The 22,861-nt window shown below is 36.5% G+C and overlaps 1 pseudogene; it reads right to left on the reverse strand.

Moving 5' to 3' along the window:
- Positions 1-301: 301 nt before the first annotated feature.
- Positions 302-22,861, reverse strand: part of LOC118842062 — a 37,683-nt pseudogene continuing 15,123 nt past the window's right edge.

The raw sequence follows: 22,861 nt of genomic DNA on the forward strand, positions 1-22,861 counted from the left end.
AAAATCAAGTCTTCCAGCAAAAACAGTGCATTTTTCCACATAAAAATTTAATTCTCCACTCTTAAAAACCTAGTAGTTGTCATATATGCACCCATTTCCTTCTCAGCATATCTGTGTCTATGTTGAAGTCAAAGAAATGAAGACTAACTGCTCAGGACAGACAGCGGTGCCACCCTGCAGTCACAGCAGCAGCAGCATGATTCTTGAGCTTGTGTTTTTGTGCACCAGGTGAAAATGATACTGAATAAGCTGGTCTAGGAGGAGGTAGCTTGGGCATGAGGAATAAAGTTCTCTGGAAATCTCATCTATCCAGAGAGCATTTCTAAGTGGCTTCTGAACAAACATTTCTCAAGAAATTAATTACAGATCTGGGGTCTTCTCTCCTCATGATGGCATTGTCAGACACAATCATATTAGCCCCTGCACATTTGTGAATTGGACCAGGACCTCTTCCACCATCTACCCCAATATCCAGAGAAAGGAACTAAGTCCTCATCCAATGAACCTTTGGCATCATGTCTTCTATCAACTTTTACCCCCCAAACCCAGGTTCCACTGTCATGACTAAGGCCATATCTATCTGACTGGCCCATGGTGCCAAATACTCAAGTCTAGTAGTAGGTTTAATAGCGAGATCAACTTTCATCCCATTCTCTTGAATATCTTTAATCAGTGCTCCAGGGTTCTCAGTAGCTTCCAGATGAAAGGTATATTGATTTGTTCCTGCTATAACCATTGGCTTTACCCACTGTTCAGGTCTAGAAACTACCTATCTATGAACATGCATGTCAAAGAAAAGGGTCTTGGCCAAGCTGCTTTCAAAATCTTTCTATCACAGTGTAACCAAAGGTGATTTTGGGAACAACATGCCCATCCATTACATCTAGATGCAGACAGTCAGCCCCGGAATACAAGCATCCAGGAGCACTTGGCCCCCAGGCAGGCCAAGTGTCTGTTGAGGATGGACGGGTGGATTTTGCAGCCGGATGCCACGGTGGGTGCAGGTGCCAGGGACAATCCTGGCACAGAGAACACAATGACCCTCTTCTACCACTCCTATAGTCCTTTTACAATCCACAACACTTTGTGCTCAAGGTAAATTGTATGTTCTCAAAAAACAGCAAATATAATGATGATGATGATGATGATAATTCATTTATATAGTACATGAAGGTTTAAAAAGTACCTTCCTCTCATCAAATCTTGAAGTTCTTCAATAATGTTATTGTGGTTCATTCTTCAATCTTGAAGAGGACCAATGACATCATGAGAGTTATATCTTGACTTGCATATAGACTGAATATGATTTGGGCAGAGCTGCATAAATTCATAAGCCTCACTTTATACCCCAGAGTCATTGAAATATATCTGTTCCATTTTAAAGATGAAGAAACTGAGCCTCACTATTTGCTGCTGAATAAAAATGTTAAGTATTCCTGTTTTTATTCTCATGGTTCCAGAACATCAATTTTGCAGGGTGAATATGCTTTTTCAGTATGATAATTAAATAAAGTCATCAGTCTAATAATCATATTTTTCTCACTGATGTCCCTGAGGAATATACTAAGGTTTTAATGAACTGTCACTGATAAAGTGGGATAAGCAGCTACATTTAAGGCTTAGGTTATCTTAAATGTATGTACTTGTATTAAAATACATATTTATATATCATATGCAATATATATATATATAGTGATGTATTTTACATAAAGACATATGCATATGTGTGTGTTATGAAATTCCTCGAAGCCAATCTTTCCTTACCATGAGGATCCAAAACCTGAAGTTGGAAATTGGGAAATATAATAGGACTTGAGACTCTTAGGAATCTGGTAACACTCCCACAAACCTGAACAAGATTATGTGTAGCATTATTTTCTAAATGGCATTCATATTTGAATTGACTTTTTTTTCTTTAAAGATAACTGCCTAGAGCTCTCAGTCACACTCATTTGCCAAGGTGATTTCATTTCACTCTTCATAACTGGAAAAACTAAAAGAGCTGCCAAAGAGAGAGATTTTATAGATTAAAGTAAGGGGCAACCTTATCTGGGTTAATATGTATGGCATCCAAGAATATTAAGATGAGTTATTTTTAAATGGAATGATATTCTATTCACTGTACATGTTTGTCAGAACTTAGAGTTACCAGATGTGTTTCCTACTGATGACTTTTGACTTTTATGTATCTCAAAATTACTTTCTCAGTTTAGAGTTTAGCAATTACTTGCGGAAATCTCATGGCTCAAGGAAAAGAGTATGACATTGGGAGTCAGGGGACTGAGATGACTTCTCCCTGGTCTGCCACTAAGGCATTTTATGATGGTATTACTCTGCAAAGAGTAATCTTAGACCTGAAAACCAGGTTGTGACTCCAAACACAAAATCATAGGATCATCACTGTAGAGGTGAAGCCTCCCAGAAGCTCTCTGATTCAGCTCTTTCACATTGCAGATGAGGAAATTCAGCTTCGTGGTAGTTAAATGACTTGCCTAAGGCCACACAGGGAGCAGGTGTGAAAGGTGAGCCATGAACCCAGGTCCTTTGATTCCTCAGTGTTCTTACCAGATACCACACTATAGCATTTCAAAATAACTTAAACTGCCTCCTCTGGGCCTTAGTTTCTTTATTTATAAATTGAAAAGACTAGTTATATTAAATAAGATCCATAGACTCCTTGGATTTCCATGAATAGATGTTAGTGTGTATGTGGGGATGAATTTGTTACTTTATTAAAAAAAGGGGGATATTTGCATTTCAATAAAATTGGTTTCCTTTGTAACCTTACATATCTTATTTTGTGCGTTTAAAAACATCATTCTGAGAAGGGATCCCCAGACTTTAATAGATGGACAAAGGGATCTATAACATACAAAAAAGATTAGGAACTCCCAGATAAGATGAGCTTTAAGGTCACTTATAGCTCTGACATGCTATGATTATCCTCCATAACTATATCATCTATATCTATATCTATACCTATATCTATACATCAAAATCTATATCTATAGATATAGATATATAGATGTGTGTGTATGTACATGCATATATATTTATACATACATACACATATAGATATATTCTTTAGCTTTAAGGCTATTTCTACATTTTTCAAAGTAAACATAGTTAGAAGTCAACATTTTGAAGAGATAGCTTTGAGGAAATTATCTCAGATAATCCCTTTCACATATTGCAGAAGCTAAGAATGTTGGAAATAGGTGACAGTGAGGAATGAATACAACTGAGAATGGACACCTCGAAAATAAATTCATATTGTTACAGGCAGAACAGCAAAGGGAAAAGGAGGAGTAAAAAAGGTAGAAAGAGTGAAAAAGATAGGAAGGAGACAGAATAAAATGGATGAGAAATAAGGAGAGCAGAAGAAGGGAAGAGATGAGAAAGGAAAGGTAGGAAAGAGGAAAAGTTAAAGTGAAAAGAAAAAAAATAATGATTAGGAGGGGGGAGGAGAAGAGAGAATTAATTCAAATATAGGAAAGAATGTCAGTTAATCAGAATTAAAGTAAGCAAGCAAGGAAGCACTTCCTGAAAACTTATGCTCTGCCCCAGTATGATAGGTACTGTGTTGGATACAAGAACATATAAATCCCTATATACCACACTTTCTTATCAGCTGCATAATTGCAGAGAATGGATTGTGTACAGCAGTGATACAGCACTGCAAGGGTATGTAATATATCTTCATTATCATGAAACACTGCTTCCTGCTATTCTAGGCACAGCAGATACATGTGACGTAAGTTAGAGCAGAAAGCTAGCTAAAAGGAAGGGCTCGCTTTAGATGGATCTGTGGTATTTAGGCTTGTAAGAACAGATTTTTCATAGAGATAGCTATTCACACAAGCTTTGCACAGCTGTTTTGGCTGGCAATCGATCAATCAATCAATCAGTCAATATATGTATATGTGTGTGTGTATATATATATATATATATATATATATATATATATATATATTTCTAGAGAAGGAACACTTTTTCAAAGTGAGCCCAGGTCTAAATAGAGAGAGGAGAGAAGAATTGGGCTTGGAATTTCATCAGTACAGGGAACTCCCAGATGAGAAAACTCCCTCTACCAATATGAGTTGCATCTTTCTCTTTTAAGTATAGTCTCAGAGAGTTGCCCAGGAACTATATAGGTCAATTGACACACCAGCATGTGTCAGAGGCAGGATTTGCATATAGGTCTTTCAAGGTCTGAGGCTAGCTCTCTATCGTGGTCTGCATAGCCACAGGCAAAAAGGAGTATTGGACCATGATCAATCAATCAACTAATAAACATTTGTTAAGTGTTGACTAAGTGCCAGGAGGGGCTGTTTCTATCCTCACTACATTAAACTAAAATAAGAATGAGATAGCAACAATAATTGGCTTTTTTAAAAAACCTACAACACTTTAGGGTTTCAAAGCACTTTTCATGCATTATCTCATTTGACAAGTCTTTATATGAATCTGGATGTGAAGATGGAAATCATATCCAAATTATGATTGCACTCTAGCTGTACTCCCACAGATGGAATAAAATATAAATAATATTGTACCCACTGCTCAGTCTGGAGACCAGAATGCTTGTTCCAATCCGTTCCCTGGCTAGGAATAGTCTATGTAGTTCTGTAATCCTGAAAAATTCCTTTCTCCCCCTGGGCCATAGATTCCTCATCTATACAATGACGGAGTTGGCCTACATAATCTCTGAGGTCCTTCCAGGCTTAAACTCATATTATGTCATAAATCACTGAATTAACTTTTTAAAGACTATTAAGTATTTTATTTTTCTTGAGTTACATTTAAAATAATTTTTAACATTTAACTTTGAGTTCCAAATTCTCTCCCTCCCCTCTTCCAAATTGCCCTCCCCCTCATTGAGAAGGCAAGCAATTCAATATAGTTTTATACATGTGTACTCAGGCAAAACATTTTCATATTAGTCATGCGGTGAAAGAGAACATAGAACACAAAAAACACCCTCAAGAAAAATCAAGTCGAAAAAATATGCTTCAATCTGTATTCAGACACCAGCAGTTCTTCTCTGGGGATGGAGAGCATTTTCATCATAAGTCCTTCAAAGTTTTCTTGAATCTGGATGCTGAGAATAGCTAAGTCATATACCGCTGATCATCATACAATATTGCTGTTACTGTGTACAGAGTACATTTTACTTTGTATCAGCTTGTGTAAGTCTTTCTGGGTTTTTCTGAGAGCAACCTGCTCATCATTTCTTATAGCATCATAATCTTATTCCATCATAATCACATAGCACAATTTGTTCAGCCATTCTTCAATTAATGAGCATACCTTCAATTTCCAGTCCTTTGCTGCCAGAGAAGAGTTGTTATAAATATTTTTGTCCATATTGATCCTTTTCTCTTTTTGCTTTTTTTTATCCTTTTGGGATACAGATCTAATAGTGGTATTGCTAGGTCGAAGGGTATGCCTGGTTTTGTAGCCCTTTGGGAATGGATCCAAATTGCTCTATAGAATGGTTGAATCAGTTCACAACTCCACCAACAGTATATTAATGTCTTAGTTTTCCCACATCCCCTCCAATATTTGTCAAATTCCTTTTCTGTCCTATCAGACAATCTAATAGGTATGAGGTATTGTTTTAATTTGCATTTCTCCAATCAATAGTGAGTTAGAGCATTTCTTCATGTGGCAATAGATAGCTTTGATTACTTCACCTGAAAACTTTCATATCCATTGATGATATATTAATTGTGGAATGACTCTTATTTTTTATGAATTTGACTCAGTTCTCCATAGGTTTGGGAAATGAGGCTTTTATCAGAGAAACTTGCTTCAATTTATTTTTAATAGTTACTATTGCTAACTGTATTTCCCTCCATTCTGTTCCTCCCTCCCATTTATTCTATTGTCTCTCTCCTTTCACCGTGTACCTCCTCAAAAGTGTTTTATTTCTGACAACCCTCTTCCAATCTGCCTTCCCTTCTATCACCACCCCCTTGTCTTATCCCCTTCCCCTCCTACTTTCCTGTAGGGTAAGATAGATTTCTATACACAATTGAGTGTGTACATTACTCCCTCTTTGAGCCAATTCTGAAAAGAGTAAGGTTCACTCCCTCCCGTCACCTATTTCCTCTTCCTCTGCATTGTAAAAGCTTTTCCTTGCCTCTTATATGGGAGATAATTTTTCCCATTCTGCCTTTCCCTTTCCAATTCTCCCAGTACACTCCTCTCTCTCACCTCTTAATTTTATTTTTTAACATATCATCTCTTCATATTGAACTCACAACTCTATCCATATATACTCTAACTGCCTTAATGAGAAATTTCCTATAAGTTATAAGTATCATCTTCCCATGTAGGAAGGTAAACAGTTTAACTTCATTAACATCCTTATGTTTTTGCTTTCTTAATTACCTTTTTATACTTTTCTAGGATCTTGTATTTGAAAGTCAGATTTTCTATTCAGCTCTGGTCTTTTCATCAAGAATGTTTGAAAGTTCTTTGTCTCATTGAATATCTAATTTTTCCTCTGAAGGATTATACTTAGTTTTGCTGGGTAGGTGATTTTTGGTCACTTGCAAACTTAGCTCTTCTGGCCTCCAGAATACCATATTCCAAGCTCTCCAATCCCTTAAAGTAGAAGCTGCTAAATCTTATGTTATTCTGATTATGGCTCCATGATACCTGAATTGTTTCTTTCTGACTGCTTGCAATGTTTTCCTTTTTACCTGGGAGCTCTGGAATTTGGCTATAATATTCCTGGGAATATTTATTGGGGGATCTCTTCCAGGAAGTAATCAGTGGATTCTTTCAATTTCTATTTTATCCTCTGGTTCTAGAATATCAAGGCAGTTTTTCTTGATAATTTCTTGAAAGATGATGTCTAGGCTTTTTTTGATCATGGCCTCCAAATAGCCCAATAATTTTTAAATCATATCTCCCAGATCTTTTCCCCAGGTCAGTTGTTTTTCCAGTGAGACATTTCACACTGTCTTCTATTTTTTCATTCTTTTGGTTTCATTTTTATTATTTCATGATTTCTTTTAAAGTCATTAGCTTCCATTTGCTCTATTTTAATTTGTAAGGAATTATTTTCTTCAGGAAGCCTTTGTACTTCCTTTTCCGTTTCGCCAATTCTACTTTTTAAGGAGTTTTTTTTTTTCCTTCAGTGATTTTTTTGTATATCTTTTTCCATTTGGGCACTTGTGTTTTTTAAGGCATTCTTTCCCTTATTGGCTTTTTGTATCTTTTTTACTATTTGGCCTAGTCTGTTTTTTAAGGTGTAGGTGTTATTTTCTTCAGGTTGGGTGTGTGTGTGTGTGTGTGTGTGTGTGTGTGTGTGTGTCTCCTTTACAAAGTTATTGACTTGTTTTTCATGATTTCCTTGCATTCCTCTCATTTCTCTTCCCAAATTTTCCTCTACTTCTCTTAATTTTCAAAATCCTTTTTGAGCTCTTCCATGGCCTGAGATCAATTTATATTTTTCTTGGATGCTCTGTATGTAGGAGTTTTGACTTTGTTATCTTCTTCTGAGTGTATGTTTTGATCTTCTTTGTCACCACAGTAACTTTTTATGGTCAGAATTTTTTTCTGTTCTTTGCTAAATTTCCCAGCCAATTTCTTGACTTTTAAGTCTTTTTTAAAAATAGGCCTTTCCTTCCAGGGTAAAGGGTACATTGTCCCAAGTTTTAGGGGTTTTGTCTAGCTGTTTTCAGAGATACTTCTAGGGACCTTTAAGCATTCAGCCCTTCCAAGGGGGTATAAACCAAGATGAAGTGTCTTTACTACTCTCTTGGTCTGTGTTCTGGTTTGTGAGTGACCACAAGCACTCTTTTCTGCCCTGAAAATGTGATGAGGGGCCCCCTCTATTGCAGCCACAAGCTCTGGTGTGCTAGTGCTCCTGCTCGCCCTGAGAATGCCACCCAGTACTGTAACCCTTAATCTGAGTAAGGGCAAAGCAGCAGAGTCCTGCCCTAATGACGGCAAAGAGACCTCTATAATCTCCTTCTGACCAGTTCTTTGATAACTTTACTATTGTGGGCTGAGAGCTCTGGAATCAGCTGCTGCCATTGCAGCTACAGATTCTGTCACTTCCAAGGCCTGCTTCTGGTTCACTGGGTCTGTGCTGGTGTGCTACTGCTGGCACAGGCTGTTCTGGACTGTGATCCTCTCTTACCCAGATGCCACAGACCTTTCTGGCTGACCTTTTAAGTTGTCTTTGGCTGTAATATTATTTCACCACATTCTTTTGTGGGTTCTGCTGCTTCAGGAATTGTTTTATGGCATTATTTAAATATGTCCAGAAGAGTTTTGGCAAGATGTCAGTGGAGTCACTGAATTTTATTTATCACCTTGGCTCCCCCCACCCAAGAAACTTTTTTGTAAAGATCATAGTGATCTATTGAACAGATTAAGGGAAATGAATTTTTGAAATAAATTTTCACTAGTAGTTATCCTAGGAAAAACTTTGGGAGAGAATAGGTTTCTTTTCAGATAGTTTCTTTAAGAGAAATACACACATATTATATATTTCCACAGTATATGTATATATGTTTATCCATACATACATTTACATACATGCATATATATATGTACACAAATATATGTTATGAGTTGGAGTGTGCATATACATACATAGATACGTGCTATAGCCCTTACTACTTCAGTAGTCACAGCTACTGAAGATACAGTACAGAAAATTTTTACCACCAAAGTGCATGGTAATGGGTCAGCATCAGAAATGTATGTAATCTAATTAATGGAAGTGCAATTAAAGAAGATATATGAACATCTTCTTTGCTGCCACACTCTAAGGACAACTATGGCATTCCATATTATTTGCAGCTAAAACCTCCAAATATGTTGTCTCTTCTTATTAGAATATGAACTACATGAGAGCAGGAGCTGTCTTTTCTTTTTATATTCCTAGCCTTTACCACAATGATTGCTGTATTGTAAGCAATGAATAAATACCTTGCCATTTATTCATTTATGTACATTTGTGTTTGCACATGTTACATACATATATGTCTGTATTAGTAAACATATTTTTGTATATGTTCAGTTGTTTTTCACTCAGGTCTGACTCTGTGACCCTATTTGAGGTTTTCTTGGCAAAGATACTAGAGTGTCTTGCCATTTATTTCTTTAGCTCATTTTACAGCAGAGGAAACTGAGGCAAACAGAATTGTGTGACTTGCCCAGGGTCACACAGCTAGTAGGTGTCTGAGACCAGATTTGAACTTATGAAGATGAGTCTTCCTCATTCCTAGTCCAATGCTCTATCCATTATGCCACCTACCTGCCCATGTATAGGCATACATAATAAAAAGAAAAATATGTCAGGGTTTTGGGAAGAACAATTTTTCAGAAGTGAATCAATCAATTCTTTTCTTTTTCTCCATAGAATCTGAGGGGCGGGGAGAAACAAGCAACTTGGCTGAGCTCTTTCTTGATCTGATTCTTGGTTCAGATGCTCGGTCAGAGAGCAGGGCAAAGCTGGTAGCCAAATGAAGTCATTATATTTTACAGTTGATTAATGAGAATCTAGTAGAGAAAGCTTTCTGCTCTGTAAATGTGCCACTTAAAGTCACATAACATATGGCTTAATAAAAGAGGCAAGCAGAAATGGTTACTGGATGAAAAAGGCCAGAAACTGCCAGAGAAAGGTATTTCAAGGAGAATGAGGGATGTTCTGACCCACTTCTTCCCTACTTGGCATTTTGTGTAATGAGGAGGAGGATGCTTTACCAATTGCTGATTGGTTTTACTTTGAATCTCTCAAAGAAGTCTCATAAATACAGATGTGGACTAAAATTCCCTAACACTCTAATGATACAAGCAGTATCCCTCCCAGCAGAGATGGGCTCCAGGATGGAAAGGGCCCATTTTTTTCTGACTGGCATTTTATAGCACTTAGCATGCCATGGATGTTTAATAAATAACAATTAGTGAGAAGGAAGAGCTATTAAAGCTTTCAATGACACTTCTGCACATGGGTACAGAGCTAACAGATCCTCCTGTGCTATCCTGAATACTGTCTTTATTGGTTTCAGCTTTTGATTGCCAACCCTGAAGGGGAGGACTCATCATTTAAAAACAGAAGATAATCCAAGAGTAATCACTGACTTAGGAATTAGTTTTGAGCCTGAGATTTAGAAATAATTCTGCCTGATGTTCTGATATTTCAGAACTACTCAAGCAAAATGAATTCTTTTCTTTTTTAAGTCTTTTTTTGGGGGTTTACAATCTCACTTTAATTAAACATGCCTATATCATTCACTTGGTTCAGGGGAAAAAGTCAGCACCCTGAACTTCACAGAAAACAAAAACAGAAATTACAAGCAGAGATTTTATAACACAAATCAGCAGACAGAGCTTCTAACTGTCTGTCCATAGAGAGAGAAGCACCAACATCTGAGTCTTCAAAGCCAGGAGGCTTCTTAACAGCTATCCAGAGTCTCATCTGGACAAATCACAGGAACTCTCTTCCAATAGTTAGCCCCCAAAGTGAAATGCTAACCTCAGAATATATATATATATGTGTCTTCAGGGTCAGCCCACAGAGGGTGTCACAACCATATGGCTTGAACTCTTGTGACTTGAGCTTTCTTGTGACTTAAGTGGGTCATCGAAGACTCTTGAGTAATCAAAGACTGTTAATTCAAACAGAGGCAAGTCTTTTTTTCCATTTAAATCTTTTTAATTCATTTCTTGGCTAAATTTACATACATGAGTTATAGCTATAGCTTTGTGGTACATTTTCTTTTTTTAAATAATTAAGATTTTTTATTTTTAGTTTACAACACCCAGTTCCACATAATTTTGAGTTCCAGATTTTCTTCTCCCCCATCCCCCTCCCTCCCCAAGATGGCATGGAATCTGACATATCTTCTACATATAACCTTGCATTGAACTTATTTACACAATAGTCAAGTTGTAAAGAAGAATTATGACCAACGGAATGGATCATGAGAAAGAAGAAACAAAACCAAAAAAAAAAAAAAAAACAAAGGGAAAAAAGGAGAGCTTACAGTGTGCCTCATTGTGCATTCAGACACCAAATTTCTTTCTCTGGATATAGATAGCTCTCTCTATGATGAGTCCTTTGGGGTTGTCTTTGCACCTTATATTGCTGAGAAGAGTGAAGCCTATCAGGGTTAGTCATCACAGAATCCACATACATGTGGTTGTGTATAATGTTCTCCTGGTTTTGCTCTGTTCACTAAGCATTATATCATGTAGGATTTCCCAGGTTATTATGAAGTCTGTAGCTTCCCCATTTGTTATACCACAATAATATTCCATTATCTTCATATGCCACAACTGGTTCAGTCATTCCCCAATTGATGGGCATCCCCTTGATTTCCAATTCTTTGCTACTACAAAAAGAGCTGCTATAAATATTTTTGTACATATGGGTCCTTTTCCCACTTGTGTGATCTCTTTGGGATGCAACCCTAGAAGTGGTATTGCTGGGTCAAAGGGTATGAACATTTTTATAGTCCTCTGGGCATAGTTCCAAATTGCTCTCCAGAATGGCTGGATCAGTTCACAACTCCACCAGCAATGTAACAATGTTCCAATTTTCCCACATCCTCTACAGCATTTATTATTTTCCTGTTTTGTCCTGTTAGTTAATCTGACAGGAGAGATGTGGTACCTAAGAGTTGTTTTGATTTGCATTTCTCTAATCAATAGTGATTTTGAGTGTTTTTTCATATGCTTATGGATATCTTTAATTTCTTCCCCTGAAAACAGCCTATTCATATCCTTTGACCATTTCTCAATTGGGGAATGACTTGTATTCCTACAAATTTGGCTTAGTTCCCTGTATATTTTAGAGATGAGGCCTTTATCAGAGACATTAGTCATAAAGATTTTCTCCCAATTTTTTGCTTGCCTCCTAATCTTTTTCGTACTGGCTTTTTTTGTACTAAAACATTTCAATTTAAAATAACCAAAATTATTCATTTTGCATTTTGTAATGCTCTCTATCTCTTGTTGTGTTATGAATTCTTTTCTTTTCCATAAGTCTGATAGGTAAACTATTCATTGCTTTCCCAAATTGCTTATAGTTTCAGCCTTTATTCCTAAATCATGAACCCATTTTGACTTTATTTTGGTATACAGTGTAAGATATTGGTCTATTCCCAGTTTGAGCCCTACCATTTTCCAATTTTCCTAGCAATTTTTGTGAAATAGTGAATTCATAGCCCGGAGCTAGATTCTTTGGGTTTATCAAAGAGTACCTTGCTATATTCATTGACTACTGCATCTTGTGTACCTATATTATTCCACTGATGCACAACTATGTTTCTTAGCCAGGACCAGGTAGTTTTGATGACTGCTGCTTTATAGTACAGTTTAATATCTGCTATGGCCAGGCCTCCTTCCCTAGCATTTCTTTTCATTAATTTCCTAGATATTTTAGACCTCTTGTTCTTTCAGATGAATTGTATTATTATTTTATCCAAATCTGTAAAACAAGTTTTTGGCAGTTCAGTTGGTATGGCACTGAATAGATAAATTAATTTAGGTAAAATTGTCATTTTTATTATATTGGTTTGGGCTAACCATGAGCAACTGATATTTTTCCATTTATTTAGATCTGACTTTATTCGTATGAAAAAATGTTTCATAATTCTGTTCATATAGGTCCTGGGTTTGTCTTGGCAGATAGAATCCCAAATATCTTATAGTGTCTACAGTAACTTTGAATGGAATTTCTCTTTCTATCTCTTGCTGTTGGGCTTTGTTAGCGATGTATAGGAATGTCGAGGATTTATGTGGGTTTATTTTATATCCTGCGACTTTGCTAAAGTTGTTTATTATTTCAAGTAGTGTTTTACTTGATTCTCTAGGATTCTCTAAGTAAATCATCATATCATCTGCAAAAAGTGATAATTTAGTTTCTTCTTTGCCTATTCTAATTCCTTCAATTTCTTTTTCTTCTCTTATTGCTACAGCTAACATTTCTAGTACCAAATTGAAAACTAGGGCTGAAAACAGACATACTTGTTTCACCCCTGATCTTATTGGGAATGCATCTAGCTCATCCCCATTACAAATAATGCTTGTTCATTGTTTTAGGTAGATGCTATTTATAATTTTAAACGAGGCTCTATTTATTCCTATGCTTTCTAGTGTTTTTAATAGGAATGGATGTTGTATTTTGTCAAAGGTTTTTATGCATCTATTGAAATGATCATATGGTTTCTGCTAGTTTTGTTGTTGATATGGTCAATTGTGCTGATAGTTTTCCTAATATTGAGACAGCCTTGCATTCCTGGAATAAATCCTACCTGGTGGTAGTGTATTATTCTCATGATAACTTCCTGCAATCTTTTTGATAATATTTTATTTAAAATTTTTGCATACATATTGATTAGGGAAATTGGTCTATAATTTTCTTTTTTTTTGTTTTGACTCTTCCTGGTTTGGGTATTACTACCATATTTGTGTCATAAAAAGAATTTGGTAGGACTCCTTCTTCACATATTTTCCCAAATAGTCTATAAAGTATAGGAATTAATTGTTCTTTAAATGTTTCATAAAATTTACATGTAAAACCATCTGGTCCAGGAGATTTTTTTCCTAGAGAGTTCATTGATAGCTTGCTTAATTTCTTTTTCCGAGATGGGGTTATTTAGGAATTTCACTTCCTCTTCTGTTAACCTGGGCAATTTATATTTTTGTACATAGTCATCCATATCCCTAAGATTGTCAAATTAAGGGGCATACAATTGGGCAAAATAATTCCTAACTATTGTTTTAATTTCCTCTTCGTTGGAGGTGAATCACCCTTTTCATTTTTGATACTGTTAATTTGATTTTCTTCTTTCTTTTTTTAAATCAAATTGACCAAAGTTTTATCAATTTTATTTTTTTTCCATAAAACCAGCTCTTGGTTTTATTTATTAATTGAATAGTTTTCTTGATTTCAATTTCATTCATCTCTCCTTTGATTTCCAGTAGTTCTAATTCGGTATTTAATGGGAGATTTTCAATTTGTTCTTTTTCTAGCTTTTTCAGTGGCATGCCCAATTCATTGATCTCCTTTTTCTGTATTTTACTCATGTAAGCATTTAACGATATAAAAATTCCCCTAAGAATGGCTTTTGCTGCATCCCATAAGTTTTGGTATGTTGTCTCATTATTGTCATTCTCTTGAATGAAGTTATTAATTGTTTCTATGATTTGTTCTTTGGCACACTCATTCTTGAGGATTACATTATTTAGTATACAATTAATTTTTAGTTTATTTTTCCATGGTCTTTTATTACAAATGATTTTTATTGTGTCACTATCTGAGAAGGATACATTGACTATTTCAGCCTTTCTGCCCTGGTTTGTGAGGTTTTTATTACCTAGTACATGGTCAATTTTTGAGCATGTGCCACATACCAGTGAGAAAAAAGTATATTCCTTTCTTATCTCCATGCAGTTTTCTCCAGAGATCTGTCATATCTGCCTTTTCTAAAATTTTATTTACCTCCTAAACTTCTTTCTTGTTTATTTTGAGGTTAGATTTATCAAGTTCAGAGAAGGGGAGGTTGGGGTCCCCCACTTGTATGATTTTGCTCTCTATTTCTTCCTGTAACTCCCTTAACTTCTCCTCTGAGAATCTGTGTACTATAACGCTTGGTGCACATATGTGAAATAATGTTATTGCTTCATTGTTTATGGTGCCTTTAAGCAGCATATAGTGTCCTTCCTTATCTCTTTTAATTAGATCTATCTTTGCTTTTGCTTTGTCTGAGATTAGGATTGCTACTCCTGCTTTTTTTTCTTACTTTAGCTGAAGCACAATATATTCTACTCCATCCTTTTATTTTTACCCTCTGTGTATCCCCCTTTTTCAAATGTGTTTCTTGTAAACAACATATTGTAGCATTATGGTCTTTAATCCATTCTGCTATCCTCCTCTGTTTTAGGGGAGAGCTCATCCCATTCTCATTCACAGCTATGATTACAAGCTGTGTCTTTTTCTCTATCCTGTTTTCCCCCCATTTATGCCATTATTTCTCCCTACCCCCTTCCATTCCTCAAAAGAGTTTTGCTTTTGATCACGGCCTTCCTCAATTTACCCTCCGTTTTAATTTCCCTCCCCTTGATACTTCTTACCTCCCTTCTAACCACCCCACCTTTTCTTTCCCCTTTCCTCTTCTACTGCCTGTAGGACAAATTTGATTTCTATACTTTTCAGAGTATGTTATTCTCTTCTTGGACCAAATCCAGTGAGGGTAAAGCTCACATACGACTTTTCTCCCTCCCATCTTTCACGCTACTATAATGTGTTTTTTTGCCTCTTCATTTGACATAATTTACCCTCTTCTGCTATTTCATTACGTCTTCACCCAGAACCCTCCCTTTACATCTCTTAATTATGTTTTGTATCATTATATCAGTTATTTTATATTGACAACCACAGTCTATGTGCATCCCTTTCAATTGTCATAATGGCTGTAGTATTCTCAAGATTGACATATATATGTTTTATACACACACACACACACACACACACACACACCACACACACACACACACACACACACACACACACACACACATACATATATATATATATATATATATATATATATATATATATATATATATATATATGAAACATATATAAAACAACATAATCCTATATAGGATGTAAACAATTTGCCCTTATCAATTTACAAGGTTTGTGGGGGTTTTCCCTCTGTTTCCCTTTTCATGTCTCTCTTGAATTTTGTATTTGAAGATCAAATTTTCCATTGAGTTTTGGCCTTTTCATCAATAAAGTCTGGCATTCCCTTATTTTGTTGAATGCCCATCTCCTTGCCACAAAAAGTATGCTCAATTTTGCTGGGTAGTTGATGCTTTGTTGTAGTCCAAGATCCTTTGCCTTTCGGAATATCATATTCCAATTTCTCCTGTCATTTAATGTAGAAGCTGAAAGATGATGCGAGATCCTGACTGTAGTTCCACGATATTAGAATTGTTTCTTTTTGGCTGCTTGCAGTATTTCCTCCTTGACTTTGTAATTCTGAAATTTGGCTATAATATTTCTTGGAGTTTTCAATTTGGGATCTCTTTCAGGAGGTGATTGGTGGATTCTTTTGATGACTATTTTACCTTCTGGTTCTAGGACCTCTGGGCAGTTATTTTGTTTGAAGATACTATCCAGGTTCTTTTTTCATCATGGCTTTCTGGTAGACCAATAATTCTTAAATTCTCTCTCCTGGATCTATCTTCCAGGTCAGTTGCTTTTCCAAGCAGATATTTCACGTTTTCTTCTATTTTTTTCATTGTTTACATTTTGTTTGACTATTTCTCAATGCCTCATACATTCATTAACTTCCACTTGCTCAATTCTAATTTTTAATGAGTTGCTGTCTTCATTTTGCTTTTGAATCTCCTGTTCCAATTGGTTGATTTTACCTTTCAGGGTGTCATTTTCTCTATTTAGATTCTCAATTTCCTTAGCCATTTTGCCAATTTTACTTTTTAAAGATTTGATCTCGTCTTTGATTTTTTCCCTTTTTTCTTTTACCTCCCTAATTTGGTTCTTAAAATCCTCCTTGAGTTCTTCCAGGAATGCTTTTTGGGCTTGAGACCAGTTCACATTCCATTTTGAGGTTTTAGATGTGGGTTTAGTGTCGATGCTGTCCTCTTCTGAATTGGTATTTTGATCTTCCCTGTCTCCATAAAAAGAATCAGTGGTCCTCAGTTTTTTCATGTTCTTCTTCATGTTGGTTAGCTTTTTCCTGGCTTTACAATAGATATCTGCTTTTGGGGCTCAGGAATCTCTGCCCCAGGTTTCTTGTTCTGGGAATTGTGAGCCTAGGTACTGGTTTTGTGTGTTATAGCCTTTAGTTTCCTGAGGTGTGGGGAAGGGGTCGTCTGGCTACTGGACATCTCCTCTTCCCCTGGGGCTGTTCTCCAGACCTGGGGTCTCAGCTGTTGGCTGTGCTGGAGTCTGCCACTTCTGCTGGCTCTGCAAAGGCACTTCTGGATTCCTGGTGTTGACCCTTGCTGGCTCTGCCCTTCTGGGATTCAGAAATTCCCACTGTTTGGCTACTGAAACCCCACTTCTGTCTCCTCTATTACAGCATTCTTCTTGAGGAATTCTCTGGGTCAGTGAGGGAGGGAGGGATGAGAGCCATTTACCTGGCCATTATGTCTCCCAGAAGCTCAAGAAGGTGTCAGTATGCACATTTTTACAGTCTTTTGGACAAAGTTCCAAATTGCTCTCCAAAATTGTTGGATCAGTTCACAGTTCCACCAACAACGAATTATAACTTTCCCACATTTTCTCTAACATTTATCAGTTTCCTGTTTCGTCATGTTAGCTAATCTGATAGGTGTGATATGGTACCTCAGAGTTGTTTTCACTTACATCTCTGTAATTAATAGTGTTTTAGAGCACTTTTCATAAGACGATAGATATCTTTAATTTCTTCCTCCAGAAACTTCCTGTTCATATCCTTTGACCATTTATTAATTGAGGAATGACTTATATTCTTGTAAATTTGACTCAGTTCTCTATATATTTTAGAAACGTCTTTATCAGAGACACTAGTTGTAATAATTCTTTCCCAGTTTTCTGTTTCCCTCCTAAATCTTCATTGCATTGGCTTTGTTTGTGCAAAAAATTTTCAATTTAATATAATCAAAATTATCCATTTTTCAAGAAAGACAGCTATTAAACATTTATCAGCATACCTCTATGTGTATCCCTAATCAAAATCCACTCACATTAATTCTTCAGGTAAATTTTTGCAGCAGGTTTTAGGATTCTCTGGCAGTGAAAGGAAAATATCAAGGATACTAGAAATAGGGGTGGGTGGATTCCTATGTGGAATTTATCCTTATTATTTACCTTCATAAAGAAAAACAGATTGAAAAAGTGATTAAAGGTGATATTGGTAAAAGACATGAAAACAATGGAACGTCATCCCCTCAACATTCTCTTCTGGGGGGAGTGAGGTGGGTTGGGAAGGAATCTGCCCTGAAGAGAATGAAAGTCTTGAATCATTTCTCTAAGGTTTAATACAGTTGGAGGCATTCTCTGGATGCCATATTTTAAGTGCAGACTCAGATGATTTGACTTATGGAACCATGGAATAATGAAGAACTTTAAAGATCATTGAATCCAATCTCTAATTTTACAGCTAAGGAAACTGAGAAACACAAAAGGCAAGGTCAACTAGCTGGTTTCTGCAAGGGCTAGTATCCCACTCTCCTGATGCGCAGCCCAAGCTCATGCTGTTGACCTACTCATTCTCCAAACTCAGAACCATTAGTAAATGTGAGAAATATCTCAAATTCTTTTGGCCACTCCAAAGGTACATTTTATATTCAGAGATCATTATTCCAGGTCTCCAGCTGCTGTAGAACAAGGCTGCTCTGCAAACTCCAGCATTAGCAGCTGTCTGTTAAACACTTTACTACAGCTAATTGAAATGGTAACAAAAGTACTGTAATTAGTCTACAAAGAAGACTTTTTTTTCAGTCCAACATCTTTTTGTAAGTACTTACACATGCTCATTGCACTCTGGAATTAAAGCAGTATTTTTAGAGAGTTAGTGGACAAATGAATCAAAAAGCAATCAAAACAGCATGTTTGGTTGGGGGAGAATAGTTTGATTCATTTAAGGGTCATTATCTTTTGTTCTTGGAATTTACATCAGTCCCCTACGGGAGAATATCTATAAATCTATCTATATCTGCACACACACACATATACGATATATGTGTGTATACATATATACACACATACACAAATTATATGCTTGTGTATAAATATATAAACATATATATGTGTATGTATATATGTGTGTGGGTATATGTGTACATATATATATACGCATACACATATATATATACATGCATATGTACATACATACATATGTGTGTGTGTGTGAAAACAGAGAAATAAAAGCAAGTTTTTTTTTTCCCAAAGTTACACAGGGAATAAGTAGTAAAACCAGGAGAAGTACATAGGTCTCCTGACTTTTTAACCCAATGCATTCTCCACCATACCATGTACTTTCATATAATCAAATCAAGTTAAAAATTAATTGCCATTTATTAGACAGAGAAGAGCCAAGTCATTGCTGTAACCAAGGGCACCACTAACCCGCTCTGATTCAGGCTCAAATTGCTCGACTTTTGAGTGTGAATTAATCTACCTGGCTTACTTATTCCTATCCTTAAATTGCAAACAACTAGAACTATCTCAGCCAGCTTACCATGCTAATAGACCCTGGCAATTAATAGCAAGATTCTCTATTAGGACAATGAAAGGGAATAATAATAATGAAAGGAGAATAGTATCAGTCACTATCATGAATGAGTACAGTATCCTTCCACTTCCATACATACTAAGAGGTAGTTGGGAAAGAAATTTATGCAAGACTTATAGCTCTATCAAAGGTAAAACACAGAATTGCTATTTCTCTATAGCTAGAATATACTCTTGGAATGGTACCAGGAATGAAGATATTGGTAAAGGTCAAGGTTGGGTTGCCTATGATCAACTGTTTTCTTTCTTCATTTCCTTTTATGTGCTTGGTCTATAACCTAAATTCTGACCAGTCTACACTGTATGCATTCAGTTTTAACCTGGGTTGTGTTGCCTCAGACACTCTTGACTAGCCACTCCCATCTCCATGCTGTTGAGTCACATCTCTGTCCTTTATGGCCATGAAGACAGAAAAGATGAGTATTGCTTCATAGCCTCTTTATGGGAACAAAGAAAATCTCTTTTCAGCCATTTGACAAAATATATAGAATAAAAGTTGGCCATCATAATCATTTGGCTGGGGCCAATGGATACAGGAAAGGACAAAAATTTTTGAAATAGTCCAGGCTAGAGGTGATAAGGTCCTGGTGTTTGTATGAGAGAAGGGAGTGGTTATTAGGCATGATGTGGAAGTAGAGATAACAAAATTTTGTAACTGACTAGATCTGTGGAGTTAGGGAGATTAAGAGGTTTAGAATGACTTTAAGTTTACAAAATGAGAAAAAGAGAAGTTCAGAAAGATGGATTGTGGAGAAAATGTGATGAGCCTGAAAGGGCATGTGGAGATGTGTATTGTTGTTGTTCAGTTGTTTTTAGTTATCTCTGACTCTTCATAATGCCATTTGGGTATTCTTGGCAAAGATACTGGAGTGGTTTGCCATTCCTTCTCCAGATCATTTTACAGATGAGGAAACTGAGGCAAACAGGGTTCAGTGACTTGCCCAGGGTCACACAGCTATTAAGCATCTGAGGCTGGATTTGAACTTACGAAGATGTATCTTCTTGATTTCTAGCCTGGCATTCTGTCCACTGCCCTGAGATATCTATAGGACAGCCAGTTTGAAAAGTCTAATAGGAATTTGGTGATGCAGGAGTGGAGCACAGGTGAGAGAATAGGAGATTGGCCAGGACAAATACATATATGCACTGTATATACACATAGGTACATAATTATACGTATTTATTCATGAGTCATCTGTGTAAAACTGCTTTCTGTGGGAGCTAATGAAGTTACCAACAGAGAATGTATAGAGGGAATAAAAAAATCTCTAGGACAGGTGTTGGAGTCTACCCAGAGTATGAGGATATGGTATGGATGATGATCTAACAAAGAATATTAGAGTGGTCAGATAGGTAAGTGGAGATTCAAGAGAGAGGAGTATCACAAAAGCCCAGAGAGGAGAGTGTATCCAGGAAGAATATAATCCAAAGTTTTAAATGTTTCTAAGTGGTCAAGATAGGAATTGAGAAAAAAATCATTAGATTTAACAATTAAGAAATATTTGGAAACAGCAATCTGGAAATTTTGAGTAATGAGTTGGCCTATTTTTATACTTGGCCAAGGGTATTATCCCTTTAAATATTAAAAAAAAAATCCTCAAATATTTTGAATGGGAAACTTTCTAAAATGCATTATACACTGCCATGGCTAATTTACAAGGCAAAATAAACAAAGAATCTATGATTTTGTCTATCTATAGATCCACTGTCCATGACATAGTAAATAAGTCTAATGAAGTTGGTAAGTGCATCTCTTGAGGAAATGGGTAATATTTAGTCTGGAGAAAAGGACTCAGGGTTGTGGTAGGGTAAGTGTTATGCTGTGTTATGCTACTGAAAAGGCTGTCATGTGGATGAACTTAGACTTGTTCCATTTGGCCTCAAAGAGAAAAAGTAGGAGCAATATGTGGAAGCTGTAAAGAGACCAGTTTTGGCTTGATTTCAGGAAAATCTTGCTAATAATTACAGCTGTTGAAAAATAGAATGCAGCTAGGTGGGGCCATAGTACACAAAGCACTAGGCCTGGAATCAGGAAGATTCATCTTCCTGAGTTTGAATCTGGCCTCAGACACTTACTAGCTGCATGACCCTAGACTAAAGGATCGGATGCAACTGAAATAAGTGAACAGCAATGGAAAGGACTACCTCAGGGGGTGGCAGATTTCCCTTCTTTGGAAGTCTGTAAAAAGAGACTGGAAGAGCACTTGTCTGGAATACTGTAGTGGGAATTCTCTTGGTCTGTGGGTTAAAGTAGTTGATTGTTCAATCCCCTCCAATTCAAAATTTGGGATTCCATTGTTCTGTGGTCTGAATTGTCTGAGGCACATAGCACTTTTAGATATTTGCCCAGGTCAGAGCATTAGTAAGTATCAAAGATGAAATTTGGACCTACCTCTTCTTGATTCTTTGGCAGCACTTGATCCATTAAAAAAATATATCTCAGAACACAATTTAACCTCTCTTTATGGCTCTGGGTCAGCATTATGAAGATTAAATATTGTACCGTACTATTCTGGTAATATATGGATTATTAGACCCGCAAGACCTAAACGAAATATTAGGAATTCTACAGATGGAAGATGCTGATCATGTGATCTAACTTGAACAAAAGAAAAGTTAATGAAAGTGATTCCAGATCACAAAGCTAGTAAAATGTAAAATTGGAATTCATATCTATTTTCTATAATTCCTAATTTAGTGTTCTTTCTACCACATAATCTTGACTCATTGCCTCTTCACTAACAAACCTCATGCTGTTATATTTTATTAGTTCTTACATTTATTGTTAAATATTTTTTCTATGCTCTTTGCTGTCAGCGTGTCCACTGTAATTTCTACATGTTTTCCACGTGCCTGTCTGTGGAAGTTCTTCTTCTAAGATGTTACTTCTTTCATGTTGCAAGCATAAAAATATGTCATGTAAGCTTATTAGAATGTTGTTTTGTAAAGGCAATCAGTAAATCAGAAGATCTTCCCCCCTCCATTTGAATAGGCTTCAGGTGGGGCTCCAGATGAGGCTAATAAAGGGAGGTCTGATCATTTCTTCCCTCCCAAGTAGGCCCCAAACCCCTAGCTACTAGTTGCTAAGCCTATGTGGGCATGAAGCCCTCATGGTCCTAAGGGGAGTTGCTAAGACCAGAGCCAACAGTAGGCGCCTAAATTCTGGTCGCTCAGATGACATTCTAGTCAATTGGATGATATCTAATGACTGTATAAAAAGAGAGAACACAGGTTGGAGATGGAAATGTGGCAGAAGCAGGAGAGGAGGAGTGGTGGAAGCAGAGCCAGCAGAAGCCAGAAGTAGAACAAGCTGAAGTGTGCAGATCAGAGAGTGCTTGAGGCCAGTGGGTAATCTTATCTGAGGGCCCTAGCATTAGGGGAAACACGAGTATGATTTGGCTTACTGCTATAACGTTTCTTTGTAACCTCCTGGTTACTATTGTGAGGTGGACTTATTGGGTCTGGCAGGTTTTGGCCAGGATATCAGATTGGGGACATTAGTCTGTAGGTCTGTTACTTTAGAGCTTGAAGAAATGCTTCAATTCCTCAGCCTTCTACTTAGAGAATTCCTTATATCCT

The sequence above is a fragment of the Trichosurus vulpecula genome, chromosome 3 (assembly GCF_011100635.1).
Source record: "Trichosurus vulpecula isolate mTriVul1 chromosome 3, mTriVul1.pri, whole genome shotgun sequence".
In the NCBI taxonomy this organism is placed as follows: Eukaryota; Metazoa; Chordata; class Mammalia; order Diprotodontia; family Phalangeridae; genus Trichosurus; species Trichosurus vulpecula.